The sequence below is a fragment of the Macrobrachium rosenbergii genome, chromosome 21 (assembly GCF_040412425.1).
Source record: "Macrobrachium rosenbergii isolate ZJJX-2024 chromosome 21, ASM4041242v1, whole genome shotgun sequence".
Classification (NCBI taxonomy): Eukaryota; Metazoa; Arthropoda; class Malacostraca; order Decapoda; family Palaemonidae; genus Macrobrachium; species Macrobrachium rosenbergii.
The window spans coordinates 36926773-36951772 of NC_089761.1; positions in this window are offsets into that span (position 1 = coordinate 36926773).

Below are 25000 nucleotides of genomic sequence, written 5' to 3' on the forward strand. Positions count from 1 at the left end.
TTGACAAAATTCTTCTACAGACATCAAAATATCTTTTGATTATTGCTATTAGTCTTTCTTTTTCTTACTTTAGAAAGATTATTTACAATTTTATCTTTATATTTGAAGAAAATGGAATTTATCAGCGTAAAATTTAACTAAAACTAACATTGACTAACGGTTCAGATCCAACAGACTCCATGATCCTTGGACTTTCTCCACATCGGTTTCCATGGCAACCGTTACGTTTATCCAGCCATGAAACAAGGCAGATTCTGACAACTATTTTTTCGTTTACGAATTATATAGTAATAATCAGGTTTTTCTTGTTGCGTGATTATTGTCTCCCGATCATAAAAATATATTTCAGTGTCATGAAACAATTAGACACCCTTGAGAAAAAGTTATATATATTGCAAGAAAACGTTTAACAACTTTCATGAAAGTGAAAAATGGCAGCGAGTCACAACGTAGGCAGCAAGAGTAGTAAACATTTCAACCACCATTCACAGCGGTGGGTAATGACGTCATCATTAACCAATGGATAAACTCACACTTTCCCGCCCAGACAATCATAACATCAGCGGGTTCCTGAAGTTTATGGTGTGCTGTTTGTAAAATAATGAAAATCACCTCGATTTTATTGTTTTACATTTTCTTGCTTTCTTGCGTTTGTTACCTTTATAGATCCGTAAAGAGTGAGATATACAAAGAGCAAGAGTGGGGTAAATAAAATAAAATAAATAAGATATTAATTATCATTCATTATCATAAACTATTCGTCTTGACAACTGACATTAGTCGCGCATATCGCGATGGATATTGGATTCCTTCCAAAAAACCTCCCTTATTTCTAGTTTGCAACAGATGTGAAGTATTAATGACTATAAATAGGGAGCCACCCCTCCATCCATAATTATCTAGGCATCGTCTGTCCTAATTTATGAAAACTTACGAGACTTACTCAGGTCGACTGAAATGGCTCCAGGAGACTCAGAATTTCATCCCCATCAATATTTTTGTTCTTTGAAGCCATGCAATCATCGTCATTACGGTGTTATTATGCGTAATTGATCTGTTATTCACTAAAGAACTTCTTTCCTTTAAATTCCCATTAAGTCAGACAAGGAAGGGAAGAAGAAAATCGGGTTGATGCAAATCTCTGAAAAATATTGAATATTAATAATCAGAATCATAATTATAACTATTTCTCTTAGTATCACTTCCTCTCTTGTTCCTTTGGTATATAGGAACTTTATTTCAGATTTCTACTCCAGTAGCCAGTCATGTCAATACTCATGTCAAATTTAGTTATAATTCGTCAAAATTTAGCTTATTTTCCGTGGAAAACATATATTTGAGAATAAAACATTTACACTAACTCGTATACTGAAAATGAAAGAGAAAAAACAAATTTCAAAACTGCATGAAACTCCCAAATTCAGAGGCGCTTTTAGCAACAGCAACCCATAAGTCAGAGGATTACCCCAACGTAGAATAGTAACTCGGCAGGAAAATTCTGTTCAGCCATTGGCTATTGATGATGTCATCAACTAAAGACCTGATTGGTGGTTGCTCTGTTTACTATTCCTGCGAGTTACGTTGTGGTCTAGTTGCCACTTATCACACTCCTGCAAATCCCTCAACTTATTTTGCATAAATATATGCAATTACTCTCTGAGTGTGTTGGTATTTGGCTTTCCAATATGAATTCCAAATGATAAACATAAAGATGGGAGTGAAAACTTATTTGCTTACTTTAAAAAAAGGCGTCTTTTAAGAGACTAGTTGGCTACTAGTATTTATGGGCGTTTCCACTCGTCCTCTTTGTCGCTATAGCCAACTGTTATTCTCATCATTCTTCAGTTGATTTTCAAATCGCTGTAAATTATCGCAGTTACCGTTTTCTTGTTTATTTTAAAAAGCTATATTTCTATAATTGTGGCTGTACATCTAGTAATTAGATTTTTCAGCGTAAAATTTAGTTGAAATTAACTTTGATTTCCGATTGCCTTTTAACACACTCCATGATCCTTGCACCTTCACTACACCAGTTTCCATGGCAACCGCCAAGTTTACGCTGTCATGAAACAAAAGAGATTCCTACTAGCAAATTATCTTATGAATTATTAGGCAAAAACCAAACCTTTTCTCTTTACATCACTATTGTCTCACGATCATGATAATATATTTCAGTATCATGGAACGAGAGACACATATGAAATAAAGATATTTGTTTCAAAAGAACTTTTATAATTCTTACGTTACGCGAAAATGGTAACAAGCGTTCACGTGAACGTTCCAACAGCCAATCACCGCAAAGAATAATGACGTCATTTTTCTCATCTGAGATTCAAACGCTCTAGCAAAAGGATATGTTCGTTGCTAGATTCAAACGCTCTAGCTAATGGATATGTTCGTTGTTTTTTTTTTTGAGTTTCAAACGCTCTAGCTAATGGATATTTTCATTGCTAGATTCAAATGCTCTAGCTAATGGATATGTTCGTTGTTTTTTTTTATTTGAGTTTCAAACGCTCTAGCTAATGGATATTTTCATTGCTAGATTCAAATGCTCTAGCTAATGGATATTTGTGTTCCATTTTCTTATTTGAGTGTCAAACGCTCTAGCTAATGGATTTTATTGTTGTTTTTTCTTATTTGAGTTTCAGACGCTCTAGCTAATGGATATTTTCGTTGTTAGATTCAAACGCTATGGCTAATGGATATTTTCGTTGCTAGATTCAAACGCTCTAGCTAATGGATATTTTCGCTGCTAGATTCAAACGCTCTAGTTAATGGATATTTTTGTTGTTAGATTTAAACACTCTGGCTAATGGATATTTTCGTTGTTAGATTTCTTGTTTTTTCATTATTCTTTCTATAAGACATCTTTATTAATCCATTAGAGTAAGCAAAATTAAATCACATCTTGACCCATACATCTAAATAAAAATGCTGTAAAAAAAAATAATTCACTTTGCTTTTGAAATATATTTAGCGGATTAAAATGTTACTGAAAAAACTTTTTTTGTATTAATTAACATATAAAAAGACAAATATATTCAATAAACTGCAGAGATATTCCCAGAATCAGAGGAGTTTTTAGCAAGGAATTCAAACAGCAATCCATAAGTCAAAGGAATACCCTCACGCAGAGCAGTAACTCGGCGGGAAAATCCTTTGTAACCATTGGCTCTTGATGATGTCATCAAGTACAGACGTGATTGGCTGTTGGTATGTTTACTATTCTTTCGGTTACATGGTGACCACTTGCAATAAATCACTCTCTAGCTAATCCTTCAACTTATTTAGAATAAATATATAAAGTCATCGACTGAGTTTGCTATTGTACTATTTTTTTAATATGAATATGTACTGACTGACAGAAAAAAAGGAAGTAAAAACTTACTTGATTATTATTAAAAGCTCTCTTTTTGTCAGTAACCAGTTACTACCTATTATTTATAAGCAGGTAATTATTGTCCTCCTTGGCACTATAGCCAGACGTCATTGCCACATTTCTTCTATAGACATCAAAATATCTTTTAATTATTCCTATTAACCGTTTCTTTTTCTTACTTTAGAAAGATTATTTAAATTTTTCTCTTTATATCTCAAGAAAATGGAATTATCAGCGTAAAACTTAATTAAAATTAACATTGACTAACGGTTCAGATCCAACAGACTCCATGATCCTTGGACTTTCTCCACATCGGTTTCCATGGCAACCGTTACGTTTATCCAGCCATGAAACAAGGCAGATTCTGATAGCTATTTTTGTTTATGAATTATTTAGCAATAATCAGGTTTTTTCTTGTTGCGTGATTATTGTCTCCCGATCATAAAAATATATTTCAATGTCATGAAATAATTAGACACCCTTGAGAAAAGGATATATATTGCAAGAAAACATTTAACATCTTTCATGAAAGTGAAAAATGGCAACGAGTCACAATGTAGGCAGCACGAGTGGTAAACATTTCAACCACTAATCACAGCGGTGGGTAATGACGTCATCATTAGCCAATGAGTGTGCACACACTTTCCCGCCCAGACAATCATAACATCAGCGGGTCCCTGAAGTTTATGGTGTGCTTTTTGTAAAATAATGAAAATCACCTCGATTTTGTTTTAAATTTCTTTGTTTTCTTGCGTTTGTTACCTTTACAGAGTCTTAAAGAGTAATTGGGATATACACACAGCAAGAGTGGCGTAAATAAAGTAAAATAAATAAGATATTAATTATTATCATTAACTATTTGTCTTGACAACTGACATTAGTCGCTCATATCACGATGGATATTGGATTCCTTCCAAAAACCTCCCTCATCTCTAGTTTGCATCAAATGTGAAGTATTAATGACTATAAATAGGGAGCCACCCCTCCATCCATAATTATCTAGGCATCGTCTGTCCTAATTTATGAAAACTTACGAGACTTACTCAGGTCGACTGAAATGGCTCCAGGAGACTCGGAATTTCATCCCCATCAATATTTTTTGTTCTTTGAAGCCATGCAATCATCGTCATTACGGTGTCATTATGCGTAATTGATCTGTTATTCACTAAAGAACTTCCTTTCCTTTAAATTCCATTAAGTCATAGGGAAGAGGAAAATCGGGTTGATGAAAATCTCTGAAAAATATTGAATATTGATAATTAGAATCATGATTATACCTATTTCTCTTCGTATCACTTCCTCTCTTGTTCCTTTGGTATATAGGAACTTTATTTCAGATTTCTACTCCAGTAGCCAGTCATGTCAATACTCATGTCAAATTTAGTTATAATTCGTCAAAAATAAGTTTTTTTTCCGTGGAAAACATATATTTGAGAATAAAATATTTACACTAACTCGTATACTGAAAATGAAAGAGAAAAAACAAATTTCAAAACTGCATATAACTCCCAAAATCAGAGGCGCTTTTAGCAACAGCAACCCATAAGTCAGAGGATTACCCCAACGTAGAATAGTAACTCGGCGGGAAAATTCTATTCAGCCATTGGCTATTGATGATGTCATCAACTAAAGACCTGATTGGTGGTTGCTCTGTTTACTATTCCTGCGAGTTACGTTGTGGTCTAGTTGCCACTTATCACACTCCTGCAAATCTCTCAACTTATTTTGCATAAATATATGCAATTACTCTCTGAGTGGGTTGGTATATAGCTTTCCAATATGAATTTCCGATGATAAACATGAAGATGGGAGTGAAAATTATTTGCTTACTTTAAAAAAACTGCGTCTTTTAAGAGACTAGTTGGCAACTAGTATTTATGGGCGTCTCCACTCCGTCAGCTTTGTCGCCATAGCCAACTGGTATTCTCATCATTCTTCAGTTGATTTTCAAATCGCTGTAAATTATCGCTGTTAGCGTTGCCTTTTTTATTTGAAGAAAATATATTTCTATACTTGTAGCAATACATCTAGTAATTAGATTTTTCAGCGTAAAATTTAGTTGAAATTAACTTTGATTTCCGATTGCCTTTTAACACACTCCATGATCCTTGGACCTTCACCAAACCAGTTTCCATGGCAACCGCCAAGTTTACGCAGTCATGAAACAAAAGAGATTCCTACTAGCAAATTATCTTATGAATTATTAGGCAAAAATCAAACCTTTTCTCTATACATCACTATTGCCTCACGATCACGATAATATATTTCAATATCATGGAACGAGAGACACATGTGAAATAAAGATACTTGTTTCAAAAGCACTTTAACAGTTTTTACATAACGGGAAAATGGTAACGATCGCCACGTCAGCAGCGAGTGTCGTAAACATTCCAACCGCCAATCACCGCAGAGAATAATGACGTCATTTTTCTTATCTGAGATTCAAACGCTCTAGTTAATGGGTATTTATGTTGCTTCTTCTCATTTGAGATTCAAACGCTTTAGCTAATGGATGTCTGTGTCCTTATCTGAGTTTCAAACGCTCTAGCTAATGGATATTTTCGCTGCTAGATTCAAACGCTCTAGCTAATGGATATTTTTGCTGCTAGATTCAAATGCTCTAGCTAGTGGATATTTTCGTTGCCTTTTCTTATTGGAGTTTCAAACGCTCTCGCTAATGGATATTTTCGTTATTTTTATTTCAGTTTTAAACGTTTATTTGAGATTCAAACGCTCTAGCTAATGGATATTTTCTAATTTGACTTTCTAATGCACTAGCTAATGGATGCTTTCGTTGTTTTTGCTTATTTGAGATTCAAACGCTCTAGCTAATGGATATTTTCGTTGCTTTTTCTTATTGGAGTTTCAAACGCTCTAGCTAATGGATATTTTCGTTGCTTTTTCTTATCTGAGTTTCAAACGCTTCAGTTAATGGATATTTTCGCTGCTAGATTCAAACGCTCTAGCTAATGGATATTTTCGTTGTTTTTTCTTATTGGAGTTTCAAACGCTCTAGCTAATGGATATTTTCGTTGTTTTTTCTTATTGGAGTTTCAAACGCTCTAGCTAATGGATATTTTCGTTGTTTTTTCTTATTGGAGTTTCAAACGTTCTAGCTAATGGATATTTTCGTTGTTTTTTCTTATTGCAAACGCTCTAGCTTTTTTTCTTGCTATTTGAGTTTCAAACGCTCCAGCTAATGGATATTTTCTAATTCAAACGGATATATTTCGTTGCTTTTTCTTTGACTTTCTAACGCACTAGCTAATGGATGTTTTCGTTATTTTTGCTTATTTGAGATTCAAACGTTCTAGCTAATGGATATTTTCGCTGCTAGATTCAAACTCTCTAGCTAATGGACATTTTCGCTGCTTTTTCTCATTTGAGTTTCAAACGCTCTAGCTAATGGATATTTTTACAGCTTTTTCTCAGTTTGTGATTCCCGTTGTTTGCTGTTGAACTTTTTCTGTTTATTTGTTACACATTATTGTAAATTAATTAACTTTTGCTATACAATATCTGTTTCCACTTTACGTAATAAAAAAATGAAAATAAGATTAATAAACGAAAAAAGGGTGGCTACGTGTGATAGCGAGTAAGACGCCTGACGGAGCCCTCTGGATTCTTTCATCAAGCAGAAACCTCAAGAATAAGAGTTACTTAATAAATACGACTTTGTTTTTGCCTTCAGGTTTTAGTGTTCTGTAAAAGAAAACTATTGAAATGGCTGTTTGTCTGTCAATCCGCACTTTTTCTGTCCGCCTTCAGATCTTAAAAACTACTGAGACTAAAGGGCTGCAAATTGGTATGTTGATCATCCACCCTCAAATCATCAAACATCACAAATTACAGCCCTCTAGCCTCAGTAGTTTTTATTTTATTTAAGGTTAAAGTTACCCATGATTGTGCAGAATAGTATAACTTTGGGGGTTTTTTGTTGGTCAAACGGACTTTTTATTAAAACTGAGAACAATGCAGCCTGTTGGCAAGAAATTGATTACTGCCCATGGAAAATGGCCACATTTGGATAGGGATCCAACGCACTCCATGATCCTTGAACTTTCATAACATCAGTTTCCATGGCAACCACCAAGTTTACCCATCCATGAACCAAGACAGATTCCAAATAGTATTTTCTCTCATGACTTAATAAGCAATAATCATATCCTTTCCTCTTATGTTACTATTATCTCATGAAGATATGAACATATTTCAGTGTCCCAGAATAATAAACACATGAGAATGAAAGATACCTATTCCAAAATAAAGTTTAGAAACATTCATGTTAGTAAACGCTGGCATCGAATCATGACATAAGCAGCAAGTGTACTAAACATTTCAGCCACCAATCACCGAAGAGGGTAATGACATCATCATCAGCCAATGAGTGTACAGGAAAATCATAACAATAGCGGGTTCCTCGAGGTTTATGGTGTGCTGTTGGAAATATATTGAAATTCCCCTAAGTTACGTCGTTATATCTTTAAAAATAAGAGATAGAGAGCCTGAGCAAGAGATGGACATTCAGACATACAGAAAATAGAATAAATAAGACAGACAGACAAGCAGATAGAAAATAGAATAACTGAGAAATTAATCACTATTCATTATCTTCTAACTTTGACAACTGACACCAGTCCAGCATGCCACGAAATATATTGGTTCCTTCCCAGACCTCCCTCATCTCTAGTTTGGATCATATGTGACGTATTAATGACTATAAATAGGGAGCCACCCTTCCAGCAATAATTATCCAGGCATCGTCTGTCCTAATTTATGAAAACTTAGTTATGAGACTTGTTCAAGTCGACTGAAATGGCTCCGGCAGACTCGGAATATCATCCCCATCAATATTTTTGTTCTTTGAAGCCTTGTAATCATCGTCATTACAGTGTCATTATGCGTAATTGATCTGTTACTCACCGAAGAACTTCATTGCCTTTACATTCTGTTAAGTTGGATGGGGAAGGAGAGAGAGAGAGAGAGATAACGTCATGTGGATGCAGACCTTAAATTATCTTTGAAATAATAATAATAATAATAATAATAATAATAATAATAATAATAATAATAATAATAATAATAATAATAATAATAATAATAATAATAATAAGGAGAAAGAAAATGAAAAATGTTGAGTAGGAAAAATGACATAAAATGTAGAGAGAATGAAGGAATAAGGAAAGGGAAAGTGAAGGAAGAAAGAGAAAGTAAATGAAGGAAGTAAAGGGGAAAATGAAGGAAGGAGGAAAGGGTAAATAGAGGAAGAAGGAAAGGGAAAACGAAGGAAGAAGAAATTGGAAAATGAAAGAATTAAAGAGAAAATTAAGGTTGGTTATGTAATAATAAATAACTTTATTTCAGTTAAGATATTCAAAGGATTTTTTAAACATTGTTTTATAATTCTGATGGAATGAACAAAACTGATTTTTTTTGTGCAGAAGAAATCAATAATGAATAAGTGATAATTATGTAATTAACCTTAAATTCTTTTTTTTTATTTCGCCATACCTACTGATTCTGAAGTGTTACCTTCCATAGCAAGAGTAAATAAATTTGAATCTTTGATAGAGCACTTTCCCCACCCCTCACCTCTCTCTCTCTCTCTCTCTCTCTCTCTCTCTCTCTCTCTCTCTCTCTCTCTCTCAGTTATTCATGTAATTCAATTCAATACTGATTTATTTCTATCTCAAGATAACATAGATTTGAGTCATTGATAGTGGACCCTCCTCTCTCTCTCTCTCTCTCTCTCTCTCTCTCTCTCTCTCTCTCTCTCTCTCTCTCTCTCTCTCTCTCTTCCAATTATTCACGTATTTTACTCCTCCAACAATCTCAAAAATACGTCCTAAATATCTTTAAATCTGAACAGCAAACAGAAACGAAACGTTTAAACAACTCTAAACTAAAGACAAAATCTACCTCTAAAAATCTCCAATACTGTCCTTCTCAGGGAGATAGGGAGGTAGGCAGCATTCCCACGTTCAACTCACCACGACCCCGATGTAAATATAAACGTCGAAAGTAAGGTGCGAGCGTCTTATTTTCCCTCCCAAGTCTTATTACTTCGTACCAAGATCGTTTGATTCCGGGGTGCTTCCTCTGACGATGATGCCAGCAGGCAGAAGGGGTTCATTTGGGTGATGGATAGCTGCTATACACGTGTCTGAAACTTCGCTGTGATCTTTGTTGTGTGTGCGTCTCTGTGGGAATTCTGTTATGTTTATGGCCTCTTCTTTATTATCTATTCTGTGTGTGTTTAAAGGTATTGTGTGAAGGTTGTTTTTCAGTTATCAATGAACTCACTGGAAATTATTGAGGGCATTTACATCTACACAGGTGACTTAATAATAGCTCTTGCTTCTTGATTGTTAAGGCAGCTCGTTTACATTTCTGTACACACACACACACATACACACACACATATATATAGTATATATATATATATATATATATATATATATATATATATATATATATATATATATATATATATATATATATATATATATATATATATATATATATATATATATATATATATATATATCCACACTATCATTGATCTTAAAAATAAATATTTTTCATAGGCTGTATATAAGAATGCATATGATATATATATATATATATATATATATATATATATATATATATATGTGTGTGTGTGTGTGTGTCATATATATATAGTATATGCATTCTCATATATAGCCACAGAAAAATTTGTTATCTTATAAGATCAATGATAATGCGGGTATATAATGACTCCGATCTAGTAATTCCAAATCCTACAAAATAACAAGGATTATTTCGTTCGGTTGGAAAAACCATTTATAGATTTCCAATGTAAATACTACTACATCATAGGATATGAGTTGGGTAATGCGAGTAGAGAGAGAGAGAGAGAGAGAGAGAGAGAGAGAGAGAGAGAACTCGTCTAAAACATTATTGTTGACACGTGTGGATAATTATGAGATGGGTAAGGCGACTAGAGAGAGAGAGAGAGAGAGAGAGAGAGAGAGAGAGAGAGAGAGAGAGAGAGAGAGAGAGAGAGAGAGAGAGAGAAAGAACATATCTAAAAAAATTACTGTTGACACGTGTGGGTATTACAAAATCCACAAATGTAAATTTTCTCTTATTGTTTAAATTTGATTCGTTTTCCTGTAAAAAAAAAGTCAGCTAAAAAATTAAACAAAATAAAGCAAGTCTTTATATTTTTAAAGAACTGAAGACGATACTCAGAATATTCATTGTATAATGAAAGTTTAGGTTTTGTCGTTTTACAGATTATGGCTGCGTGCCAGCCACGTCCCCTGTTCCGTGAATTGCTGTTTAGCCATTATGCAAATGCTGTTCTACATTAGCTGGGAAGAATGCATAATTTGGAAAAAATATTACAATGCTAACATGCCACTAACATTATCATTTGAATGAACGTATCTAATGGAGACTATTTTTAGGACCTTACCAAGAAAAGCACTGCTTCTTTTGCAAGTGTCACCGCTATAACATATTGTTTAATTATTTAGTGTTAACCAACAACTGCCACTATAATGTGATGGTATTTCAGAAGCATTAAATAAACACAAATTTCTTGTAATTCTACTAATTTTTTACTTAAGAAAACCAGTAAATGATTCTCACCCCAGTAAGTTTTTTAAAGATTTTTTTTTATATTCTGTTGGTTCTTTTTCTAAAAGTTAAAGAAATTACGAAAAGAGAAAAAATATAAAGATGAAAGACTTATAAACAAACAAATAAATAAACAGGAAATAAATAAATAAATAGTGATTCACATTCAAACCTATTTCAACACATGAAGCTGAACCAAAGATTGATTTGAACTAAGTAAATCTTGTAAAAATAAAAAATAATACTGTTTGTCAGGTTTCACGTAACCCACCTAACAAACAAAGGCAGAGAGAACGAGAAACGTCCCGAATGACAGACGGAATAACCAAATAAGAAACAAGATTCAGAATGGTGTATCACCTAGTTCTTATTTTTTTGCTATTCAATTTTACCTAACTTATCACACATTCCATCCGTCTTGGAGACTGATTTTTGTGACCTCCCTGGCAGAGATCCTTCGGGATGAATTGCTGCAGCGCTGTCTCTCCATTCAAGACTGCGTGTTAATTCCCGAAACAGAATGCTTAACACCTCGGAGAGTGGTCCCACTATTCAATGAATAGATAACAGCTCTCCCAACAAAGCCATTTGCATACTGTCTAAACAACCCTACGAGGGAGATGCCTCACTTATGGCGTGTAATCTCCAGAGGTGGTGCGTGTTGTAGATGTTCTTGTTCAAATAAGGCGAGATTCCACTGAATATGGATTACAAGGGACGTTTACACATACCCCAGAATAAATGAGTCTAACTGGGTACATATATATTATTTCTTAAATTGAGACGAATGCATAATTTAGACGAGGTATAGTTTAACTTAGACATTTGTCGATGAAAGAGAATAGGATATATGTGAATTTTCCTCTTTGCAACTTTTATTCAGATTTTAAGTTATGTTATTGTACACTAATAACATGACTGCAAACTAGATTCATAACATTTATAGTTGCCATTATAAATATGTTCTCAGACAAGGCTTCTTTATGCTCAGTTTTAATCACCATGTTCCCATCATTTTTCTTTTCTTTCAAATTACTTCGAAAGAGAGAGAGAGAGAGAGAGAGAGAGAGAGAGAGAGAGAGAGAGAGAGAGAGAGAGAGAGAGAATCGTTCTAGGCTTAGGAACTTGAAGGAGCAACAACACAAATCAAAATATTTCACTGGCTACTGAGTTGTGTAACTTCCTAAATAGCTAAGTTTTTTTTTTGGGGGGGGGAGATATTTCGAATTCTGAACACTTTCCACCTTCCGAGATCAAATTCTTAAGGCTAAGGTGGCTCGAAGTTTTACGAACTTAGTAATGTTTCTCTTTACCTACCTTTTTGTCGTTGTAGCTCTTATTGTTGTTTTCTTTGGTTTTCTTATCATATATGGCTGTTTGATTCTGAAGAAATTCATCTGAAATTCATTTATATTTTTAGTATTTTAACTATTGTTCCGTTTTGTTAACAATGGAGATGAATTAATAAATTGATCTGTTATGTAATGAAAATAGTCGTAATTTTCATGAAAAGAGAAAAATAAACTTGTTTTAAATGGATGTTTCTGAGCAGATAACACCAGAATAATACTATGATAATAACATAAGACGTAGTTAATTCTAAAGGCAGATGAAGACATTACACTAATTAGGCAGTTAAGTAAATGAAAAGTTTTCAATCCATAAGTATAAACTTTGAATAAAATATATCAGAAATATTCTTTAATAATAATAATAATAATAATAATAATAATAATAATAATAATAATAATAATAATAATAATAATAATAATTAATATATTATTATTATTATTATTATTATTATTATTATTATTATTATTATTATTATTATTATTATTATTATTATTATTATTATATTGAGTCCTCAATTCTCCGCATAATTCTTTTCTCTTCTAAATTGCCATTAGACAATAATTGGTCAGTGTTCACACTTTCCTAGAGAGAAATCAATTTCCTTTATCATTCACAGAATGTAATTATTTAATATACTTTTAGAAAATATTACATCTTCATTACCCACACGTTGACAAACTGCGCTTGCATTTATGATAATCAATTACACCTCGTTAAATCCTGAGGTAAGTTGTCGTATACGATTTAGCAACGACTGAGAGCCTGGGAGAACGCACAAACTCCTTCCGTTACCCGGAGGCGAATTCATGGTCGAATCAGTTTAATTAGACTCAAGTGGGAACCGGCTGGCCCTCGGGAGATGAAAGCAAATGAAGACAGCGCCGTTGCATTTAGCTTTCACTCCTTCACTCTGACAGAGAGAGAGAGAGAGAGAGAGAGAGAGAGAGAGAGAGAGAGAGAGAGAGGAAGTCAGTCAAGCAAAGAAGGAAAATAAGAGAGAGTCAGGAAAAAACGGATGTTGAAGAGAGAGAGAGAGAGAGAGAGAGAGAGAGAGAGAGAGAGAGAGAGAGAGAGAGAAGAGAAAACAGACAAAAATGAGCGAAAGAGTGACGAAAAACGGATATTGAAGCAGAGAGAGAGAGAGAGAGAGAAACAAGAGAGAGAGAGAGAAAGTAAAACAAGAGGGAGTAAGTAACAATCGATATTAGGACAAAGAGAGAGAGAGAGAGAGAGAGAGAGAGAGAGAGAGAGAGAGAGGAACGACAACTAGATAAAAAAGTAGAAACAAGGAGAAAGGTAAACAGATAGAAAGACAGACATACTTACTGAGAGAGAGAGAGAGAGAGAGAGAGAGAGAGAGAGAGAGAGAGAGGTAATGATTCAGGAAGAGTGTCACAGCCAAGGAATCTCAGAAGATCACTCTTCCATTATTCCGAGTTGTCGGCCTCATTGCTTAAATGCCAGGGAGCTCAGTGAGAAGACATTTGAGGGACGCGAAGGAAATGGTATGCCTTTCTCACTATCTTCTTCTTCTTATTCTTCTTCTTCTTCTTCTTCTTCTTCTTCTTCTTCTTCTTATTATTATTATTATTATTATTATTATTATTATTATTATTATTATTATTATTATTATTATTATTATTATGAAAGTAATAAAAATCCACAATTAAATCAATAAATTTTATGAAAAAATAAATACATTTTATTGACATAATTATGAATTTCTTAGCATTATTATTATCTTTAGACATAACCGGAATATTTATGCAAATTAGTGAATATTTTACAAATCGTGTTATCATGAACAGTTAAAAGTTTTATTATTATTATTATTATTATTATTATTATTATTATTATTATTATTATTATTATTATTATTATTATTATTATTATTATTATTATTATTATTAAATTTAACCAGATTTCTGAACCAGACTAACAAAATATTCAACTAAAAATCTTAAGAAAATTATTCTTTTTCCTTGATGGGAGAATATTAGAACAACGAATAATCTTGTAAATTGGACTGCTAAGCACAATAAAATATTGGAAGCAGTGCGTGAAGTGAAAAAGGCAGAGAATAGTGCATCTGAATGAACTAACATATATCCATAAACATTAAGAATCGATATCAGTACAGAAAGAAAATCAACCAGGAAATCTTTTTAGGCAGTTCTGTGTAAAACAATTTCTTTCAGTTGACAAGAAATTCATAGGAATGAAAGAACTTATGAGGTCGTGATGTTCAAGACTTCATAAAAATAGGATCTCAAAATCCAACTATTATACTACTGATACTACTGTTAATGGTTACAATAGACCTACTGCTAAAGCCATTATTGTAATTTATAATAATAATAATAATAATAATAATAATAATAATAATAATAATAATAATAATAATAATAATAAATAATAATAATGCTGACATGGTAATTATATTCGTTGTCATTTCTTGATGATGATGATGATGACAGTGATATTGAAAATTAAATATAACGCACCGTCCATATACCAAGACTATTTCTCAAATGTACATATATATATATATATATATATATATATATATATATATATATATATATATATATATATATATATATATATATATATATATATATATATATATATATATATATATATATATATATATATTTTCTTCTCAAACTATGAAGTTGCATGTATAGTCTGTATCATGCAACTTAATTTCTTAGTTTTATATATCATGACTATGCATGCCAAGAAAATATAAAACAATGAATCACCCAAAAATCTTAAAGGAGAGACAAAAATTAATATGTAGAATCTCTGTAATATCTCAAATCTTCGACGCTATTCCGCGGAAATAGATTTTCTCTAAATGTAAGAACTAAAATATACGAATTGAGTTTTTCGTTCATCACAGGAAAGTTCTGTTCGCCGAAATTGTTTTATTCGATGTAGAAAGTAATTCTAGAAAAAGTAATTTGTAATTCACGAGATTTTTTGACGTCAAAAAGAAATGAATGGTCTTTTTATCTTGCCCGAGAAAATAGAACTTTCGGTTACTAGTTGCCTGCGTGGAGCACATTCTATAATCGCTTTGATAATTCTTGGATCTTTTACGACCTTTCCCTCCTACACCCTTCCTACTACCCTACGCCCTTACACCCCAACCCCTCTCCCCCAGAAATCGTACATCAAATGTTGACCTTCACAGATAATCAGAGTCGACACAGACTTGCGTGCTGTACTGTCGACGATCGGTTCTTCCGTCGAATTTAAAATGAAGGTTTAAATTATCCCTATAACCTATTCTTCTTAAAATCCCTTGAAAAGAATCCACATCAGTCTTCTGTTTCTCCGAGGAGTTGTGACTGTGGACATTCCTTACGATAAAACGAAAGATGGAATGTCAATTAACATCTAGTGATATTTGTACAAAAATATATTAAAAATGTTTGTATACAGTACTGACGGCTAGTTATTTCTGTGATAAAGTCTTAAAAGAAACTGAGAGGCAATATTATGTTTAGAAGATCTGTAGTGTTTTGGTTTTATACATATATATATATGTGTGTGTGTGTGTATGTATGTATGTATAAATGTATGTATGTATGTATGTATGTATATGTATATATATATATATATATATATATATATATATATATATATATATATATATATATATATATATATATATATATATATATATATATATATATATATATATATATATATATATACATATACACATATATATATATATATATATATATATATATATATATATATATATATATGTGTGTGTGTGTGTGTTGTGTGTGTGTGTGTGTGTCTGAAAGTTAAAAAGTTAATTCATTTAATAAAAACCAACGAGCAACGATACCATGACAAACACTTTACTTGACCCACGAGGTGCAAGGGAAATCGGTCAAGGTATGTATCGATCAGAATGAATGGAAAGGGCCACCAGGTCCTTCTACCTGGTAAATGGATGAGGGCCACCGAACACCCGAAATGTAATCTATTTGCATAAACGATTTACTGCATAATTGGTAAACAGAGGGAGGAGGAGGATGATAAACAACGGATGAGGGGAATATTGCAAGAGAGAAGTATTGGCCTCGATTTAAAGGAGATAATTTGTAGACTTATCTGTTTTTTTTTTTTTTTTACTTACTTGTACATATCATCATCCTAATATATGAATGGTTCTTCTTAGTATTAGTAATGCTAGATGGTTGTAATATTATATTTTGTTGACAACTTTTACAATTAATTTTAGTAATGGGTCATTTTTCTTCTTTCATCAGGGTAAGTTTAATTTCATGAAGTTCCCAAAAGATTAATTATGCATCATGATTATATATATATATATATATATATATATATATATATATATATATATATATATATATATATATATATATATATATATATATATATATATATATATATATATATATATATATATATATATATATATATATATATATATATATATATATATATATATATATATACACATATATATATATATATATATATATATATATATATATATATATATATATATATATATATATATATATATATATATATATATATATATATACATATATATATATATATATATATATATATATATATATATATATATATAAACATATATGTCTCTGTGTGTATGGAAGAACCATCCCATACATACATCTTTCAAATGCCTCTAAATCTTTTACACAATTTCCTCTAGATTATTTTTGAGACTGTGTTGCTTTTCCACAAATTAACTCATTTCCTTTGGCTTATTTTTTCCCCCAGAGTAAGATCCCATTGCAAAAATGACCTAATTTTCCTCCTCTGACTATTTTTCAAAGTGCGTTGCCATTTCCCAAATGACCTCATTTCCCTTGGGGTATTTTTTTTCACCAGAATTCTGTCCTTTTTCGAAAACAAACTTATTTCTTTAAGCTTTAAAATTTAATGAAGTTTTTTTTTGTAATTCAGGTTCTTATACTGGACATGTATTTTTGAATAAGTCTGCAATTTATTTAAGTAATTTGTAAGTTGCATAATCATTATTTTGAAATTTAAACCATATGGCTTTTTCTTATAATTTTCCTTATTTCCTTTGACACATATTTTAGTATAAGTCAACAATTTAATCAAATTACTTTCTAATTTACATCATAATTTCTTATTGCTACAATTTAATAAGAGACGTTATCAAATATTCATAATTGTCTACAAAAACAGCGTTTCTTTTCTATTTGTTTTCCAGGAATTTTGGTCACTTTGCGTTATGAGAGTGTGGAAGGTCACTGGAATTTGTGCAAACATATTTTAAAATATATTTTCTCGTCGTTAACTCCACTGGGAATTTAGTAAAAAAAACTAGGTCGGGTCAGATACTGAAAGCTAGGGTTATATTTTTGTCATGTCATCGTTATTTATTTCTCGTTACTTTTGCATTATAACATACACACATTACACACACTCACACACACACACACATATATATATATATATATATATATATATATATATATATATATATATATATATATATATATATATGTGTGTGTGTGTGTGTGTGTGTGTGTGTAACTGAATCACGAAAATATGGAACGTGATGAATATCTAAATAAAGATAAAATCCACAGAAGGAAATGTAAACACTGGAGTGCTGCAGAGGCCTTTCGACACTAGACTGCTAAGTAAAGGACTAGTGTCGAAAGGCCTCAGCACTCCAGTGTTTCCATTTCCTTCGTGGATTTTATCTTTATTTATATATGTGTATGTGTATGTATATATATATATATATATATATATATATATATATATATATATATATATATATATATATATATATATATATATATATATATATATATTATATCTGAGTGCAGTGAGTACGTTCATGGGCGTATTAGGGTAAGTTGCTAGATATATTACTGGCATACATGATTAGTCATACAAGGAAAGTATCTGTGAGAAAAGGAATGTATAATTATGATGCCAACTATCTATACCTTTCATGCTTTCCTTCTAACTATATTTTCGTGAATGATTCGAATGGATGGAAAGGAATCAGAGCAATGAATATTTAACACACAAAAAGTAAATAGCAAATAGGTAGCTACCGATTATGAGAAATAATAAATATGACAATTATTCTTCTCTTGCACGTTACGAATTGTCTCATTACAATCACCAACGTTGTTATAGACAGTTAACGCTTTTTGATGTGTTTTACTCTTGTACTTTGTCTAATCTTCTGTCTATTTAAAAGCAGGTTTGCACTAGAATTTAAGTAAGACTTCTTACAAAATATTTTAAAAGTGAGGGATTCGTGCTTGGCAACAGGCATATTAGGTAATGGGAGATATAAAGATGGAGATATAGAGATGAAAGGTCTGGAGGAAAGATACGGACTTAAATTCTGAGGAAATTGGACATCAAAAACAGCAAAATTTAACATCGATACGTATTGCTTTCTACCAGATTTATGATTCCTTATATGAGTTTATGATATATTCTAGTTATCACACTAGCGTATTTCTTTTAATTTTTTTTCATATACACGAACACTTAACCACTGTACTGCTTGGATTTTGTTCAAGACTATCTCTAACTTTGAAGTTGATTTTAGTTTCAAAAAATATTTCTGAATATTAAAAATTATGACCATTCAGTAGAACGCCAACAGTATTATTATTATTATTATTATTATTATTATTATTATTATTATTATTATTATTATTATTATTATTATTATTATTATTATTATTATTATTATTATTATGATAACAACGTAATAATAATGTGGATTACATAATTTACTGTTAAAGTCAATATATGCATACTGAATCAAATAACAAGCAATTTCCACATATGCAAATACATTACATCACATTGCATGTATTACACTGGTCATAAAGCAAGATTTAATTACATAATTGTCCTTTTTACAGCATTTACTGAAATAATGTTTACGTCATTCGAGCGTGCCATCAAACCATAACTTTCTGATTCCAAGGATGACCTTGTGTTACATCATGGAATGCAGGCAAAAAAAAAGTAATAAATAAACAACTATGCAATTTAACTTTTCTGTGGCGTTTCTTCGCAATCTTCTGTTAAATTATGACCTTAAATTGTTATGGTAAAATAGGATTACCCGCGTCATTCGAGAAACAAATTATTATATCAACTAGTCTTGTTCTCTTCATGTCAGTCCGGGGTCGGATTTAAATAGAAACGATGTTCATAGGTCAGTTGTTAAATTGTAGGTACAGATTGTTTTGTCATAAATTTTGGCCTAATGGTGTTGTCATATGATTATAGCATTAGATACGTTTTTGCCTTAGTGTGCTAAAATTCATGTAAAGTATATGTATATATACAATATATATATATATATATATATATATATATATATATATATATATATATATATATATATATATATATATATATATATATATATATATATATATATATATATATATATATATATATATATATATATATATATATATATATATATATATACATACATAAAGTACGGAATTAGAATTGGAATATAATATTTACTACTACCGCTACTAGATCAAATAATAATACTGATGATTAAAAATGATAGCCAAAATAATAACAACAAATCATGAGAGACTTCGTTGATCACCACAATGTCTAAAATCTTTCTTATTTTCCTGCTGATGCCAAAATCACCTGAAGAATTATCGTATATGAACTTCAAACTAATAAATAAAACGAACAGTCTGCCAAATATATGTTATTACTTACTGAAGCACAGACGAGTGAGTCACAAATATTCATTTAATAGCATTTTTATAGAAATGAAAAATCACTTTTGAAGAAATATCGCGTTTTTTCCACCATGGAAGCATGTAACTTTCACGATAAATTTAACTTGCCTAAAAGCTTGAAGCATAGCCCAGGCATTACAAAGCAACTCAGTAATGATTTATCCAGAATTATATCTTTCTGGTAAAGACCCCTATGATTGAAAAGTTTATTTTTGCTCTGATTCCGATTCAGAAATATTGAGCAAATGTGCCCCCTTTTTTACTGATTAATTCCAGCATTCTCGTTCATGTAAACATACCATTGTTTCTCATAGTAGGGCGCAAGCACGGAACCATTATTTTCACTGCGTCAAAACATGCAACGATGTTTTAGGTAAAACTTGTCTGACAACACTCCGCCGGGCCTTAATTAACTAGCGCGTCGCATTGCTCTGTGTTATGTGCCCTGTTACTGTCTTCACTGGGCAGTTATGTAATATTGTTAAGAATAGTATCATGAATATTGATAAATGTAAATGAACAATACCTAAAGTGAATACAGTGTTTCAGTAGTAGGTTATTTTAGGTTCATATATGTATGTATATGTATATATATATATATATATATATATATATATATATATATATATATATATATATATATATTATATATATATAGTATAAAGTATTAAAACCACAAATATTAACTAACAGCAAAGCCTATAAGAATGTACAATATCTTTACCTTGTTTCCTAACAGCAACGTGAAGTTCCGGAACTGGGTAACTCTTTGGTTTGAGAGACGAAATATAGATCTTATTTCAAATGGTAACAGAAAGCACTAATTCGAATTCTTATTGGATGGGAGATGGCTCTGTCACTCTGACAGCTTTTGTTTACTAACTCTACAGATTTCCTCAAAGGATCCTGGAGAAAGCACCTTTTTCAAAGAACTAGCTGATGTTTAAAAAAAAAACTTTCATTTAGTATATACATGTATGCTTCCTACTTATTAGAAAAAGAAAGTGGTATTGAAGTAATCAAAGAAAGGCAGTCTTACCTTAATTACTCGTACTATCAATTTGTGCAAATTGAATTGGAAATACCACAGAAAGTCGTATAAACTGACTATCTAACAAGTAATTTATAGAAGCATTGGTAACTCTGTATAATCAAAAGCAAGCAGAACCGTTTCTGTTCCTATAAGAACGAACTATAAACAATGCGCATTTCAATATAGTTTTTCTGACTGACAAAAGCAATATTATCAAAACTGCTTTTATAAGGCATAATCAAGAATACTTTGTAAGACAGCGACATCTGGCAGCTTTTTAAGGCGTTTTAGTGAATGAGCGCAGCTGGACAGCTGCCATGTATCTAGCAGATGCTCTTTCAAGGGCTCTAAAATAATGCTACTAGTAATATCTTGTATGGAGTAATTGTTAAATTATTAAACGATGGCTGTGGCAGAGCATGATCTGTTTGTCAAGAAGTACTCTCGTTTCAGAATGCAAACAGACAATGAGCCACGAGATTTAGAAATTTGAGACTCCAACCATAGATGCTAACAGCGGGAACGAAAAAGGCTACTTGGCAACATCTCTGAAAAAGGTTATTGAATTATTATAATAAAACCTATATTTTCTGTATATAAGATAATACTTGGAAGAAGTTTTCACAATACGTTTATATTAAAGTTGTAAAAACATAGAGATGATATTGTGTGTTTTTTTTAAATAAAATCACGTTTTGAGTAATCTGTAGCAACTATAGCCTATCATCGTAACATGATCACCAATCACCGTCGAGTAGATAGCAACCCTAACAACCAATCACAGATCAGAAGCGTCCCTGCCAAGATTTTCAGGACATAAGAGAGTTCCTCTCCTTTATGGGCTTCTGTTGGAAAATCTTTGAAGACATTTTAGGCACTCTGGCTCTCTATTCCATGATTTTCTATAATGTTTATTGTTAAAATGTCTTATAAGTATTAATCTGATTTAGCAAACAATAAAGCAGTTTTCAGATAAATTGATAGAATACCAACTGAAAAAATCAGTTGAGAGACAGACAGACAGACAGACAGACAGAGACAGAAAGAGAGAGACTGAATATCCACTTCTATGCCATCCTAAGTCTATACCTATTTACCCAAAAATTATGTAAACAATCCCAAACATATTCACAGTTTCTTGCTTCGCCTGGAAGTAGGGCAAGGAGCTTTACATAGATTACCTCTCATTTCAAGGCTTTACATAAATCCCTTTGGGGATTACTGTCTCCTGTTCCGGAAAATTGTTTTTCAACTCAAAAATTGTTCTCGTTCTTACAACTTCCATTTAATAAAACATACTTACAATCCGTAGATTTTAGAAACTACTCTCATCCATTTGTTAAGCCTTATATCCCAAGTTCCGTGGAAGGATGCTTTTGTTTATTTAATAAGTATAATTTTTTCTATTGAAGGAATGTTTTTTTTAATTTACCGCTCATTCCTGTATTTCCCATTCCATGATACCAGTTTTTTTTTACAATATGAGTTTAAGTTATAAAGGAACTTTATCATTTATTTAAACAGCATAATATTTAAGTTTTCATTCTTATTTTGGCTCCTCAACAATATTTTCCTAACTTTGTTTTCAGTTAGGCCCCATACTCGTTTTCATAGCCTTACTTACCCAGGACAAATAAAAGAAAGTGGAGGCTACATTAAAAAAGACATAGTTACAATGCTCTTTAGTCAACGCTCCACAGAGGTCATCGATTGCTTTTCAACCCAGGGATGGGAACTCAAGTCAATGGCAACCTTAGTTATTATAATTAGGGTCCATAGTGTTTCTGGGCTGACCTTCACTTATCCCTGAATAAGTTCGTAACCCCATTACAGGAATGGTATTAGCTGTTATAGAATTGACTGTCTTTCTATTTCATTATAGAACTAAGAAAGGTTATATTAAAATTTAGGTATATACTAGACCCTTAATTGCTCTGTTGAAGGTCATGGTTTAGGTTTAGTTCATTGTAGCAAATAAGTATGGTTACCATAATGTAATGTAAGTTGAGTAGAAAAATAAACAATTAGGGAAATAGATAAATATAAAACTTTATAAAATTATAGCAAATGGCTTTCATAAATTTTGCTATCCAGAAAACAAAATTTTATAGGAAATTTTACACACACACACACACACACACACACATATATAATATATATATATATATATATATATATGTATGTATGTATCTATGTATATATATATACATATATAATACACACACATATATGTGTGTGTATGTATGTATACAATCCTAAAAGTATATCCCATTTTATCCATGCATGCAAAATAAATATTGCAAATTAGCAATTCTGTTATTGCATTCGCGCGAGAAAAACTGTGTACATTACAATTAAGACAACGCCTGCATTCGACCATTACGAAGAAGAAAAAAAAATACAGCACAAACGAAACTAACAAACATAACACATTCTCAGCAAACACGCCGTTTAGACGCGCTTACTAAACATGAGATATACGGCTCTTCTCCCGCTACAGTGAATTGATAGGATTATATTAGGATTATATTAGGATTATATTAGTGTAATTACCATGATTCTCCTTCGTGGTGTCTTAGTGTAATTGCACCCGTGGCTTCGTAATCCTATCTTGATCCTGTATCTGCATTACGGTGTCGTTATGGTCTTATAAGGAAGACTAACAGCAAAGGGGATGGGATGGGAGGCTCTTTTAACCCTTAAGGGTAACGAGTGGCTATTCGTTAAGGTAGTTTTGAGAGCTCCATAAAAATAAAGGTAATTAATTGGGTCGTTTCTGGAGGGGGAGGACGAAAGACGGTGCAGCGTCCGTCTTAACAGTACGGCGATAGTCTTATGTTTAAGTTATACTACCATTATTATTGTTTGTGATTGCAGCAGTAGTATTGGCCATTTCAACATTATTATTATTATTATTATTATTATTATTATTATTATTATTATTATTATTATTATTATTATTATTATTATTATTATTATTATTATTATTATTATTATTATTGGAGAAACAATCCACAGTTATGAATTGGGCATTGAAAAGGGGAACCGAATAGATTCCGGAAATCTTTCTGTAGAGATATGTTTTTAGATGTGTGTACCCGTACATAACTGTGAATTTGTTTCTACATTTAAGATTCATGTTACTATGTTACGTTTATTTTCTACGTTTATATTGGACAATACCTGGACAATGTTTATACTTTGGCAAAGCGTTTATACAGTGGTTTTATTCTCTATACAAGATAAGGTAGTGAAATGTGGGTTTACAACTCCTTAGAGTTTAAGGTAGATAGCGTCCGTTGTATTTTATCATACAACGTAATGATACTGCAGAGAAGGTTGTTAGGCTCTCATTGAAAATACACCTGAAACATCATTCCTTAAATAAATAAAAGATGAAAACAAGGTAAAGGTAATGACGCAAGACAACTGAGTGAGAAAACAGAAAATGAAAAGAATAGAAAATTTAAAAAGGCAGAAAAAGAAAGTATGACTTCGAAGATCAATTTAAGGGTAATATTTTATTTATTTCCTGATAATATTTTGGGGGGCTTGCTGCAGGCATGTAAATTACTCGGTGGCAACTAATTGTCCAAATATTATAAAAACGAATTTTTTTCTTAGCCGGAGAACACTAAGAAGATTAGGGTGAATTTGAATGCGGAATATTTAGATTACTGGATTCTGTGATATTTTGGCCATTCTCTCTCTCTCTCTCTCTCTCTCTCTCTCTCTCTCTCTCTCTCTCTCTCTCTCTCTCTCGGTGGAATTGCAAATGTTATTGAAAGGCCTGTGGAG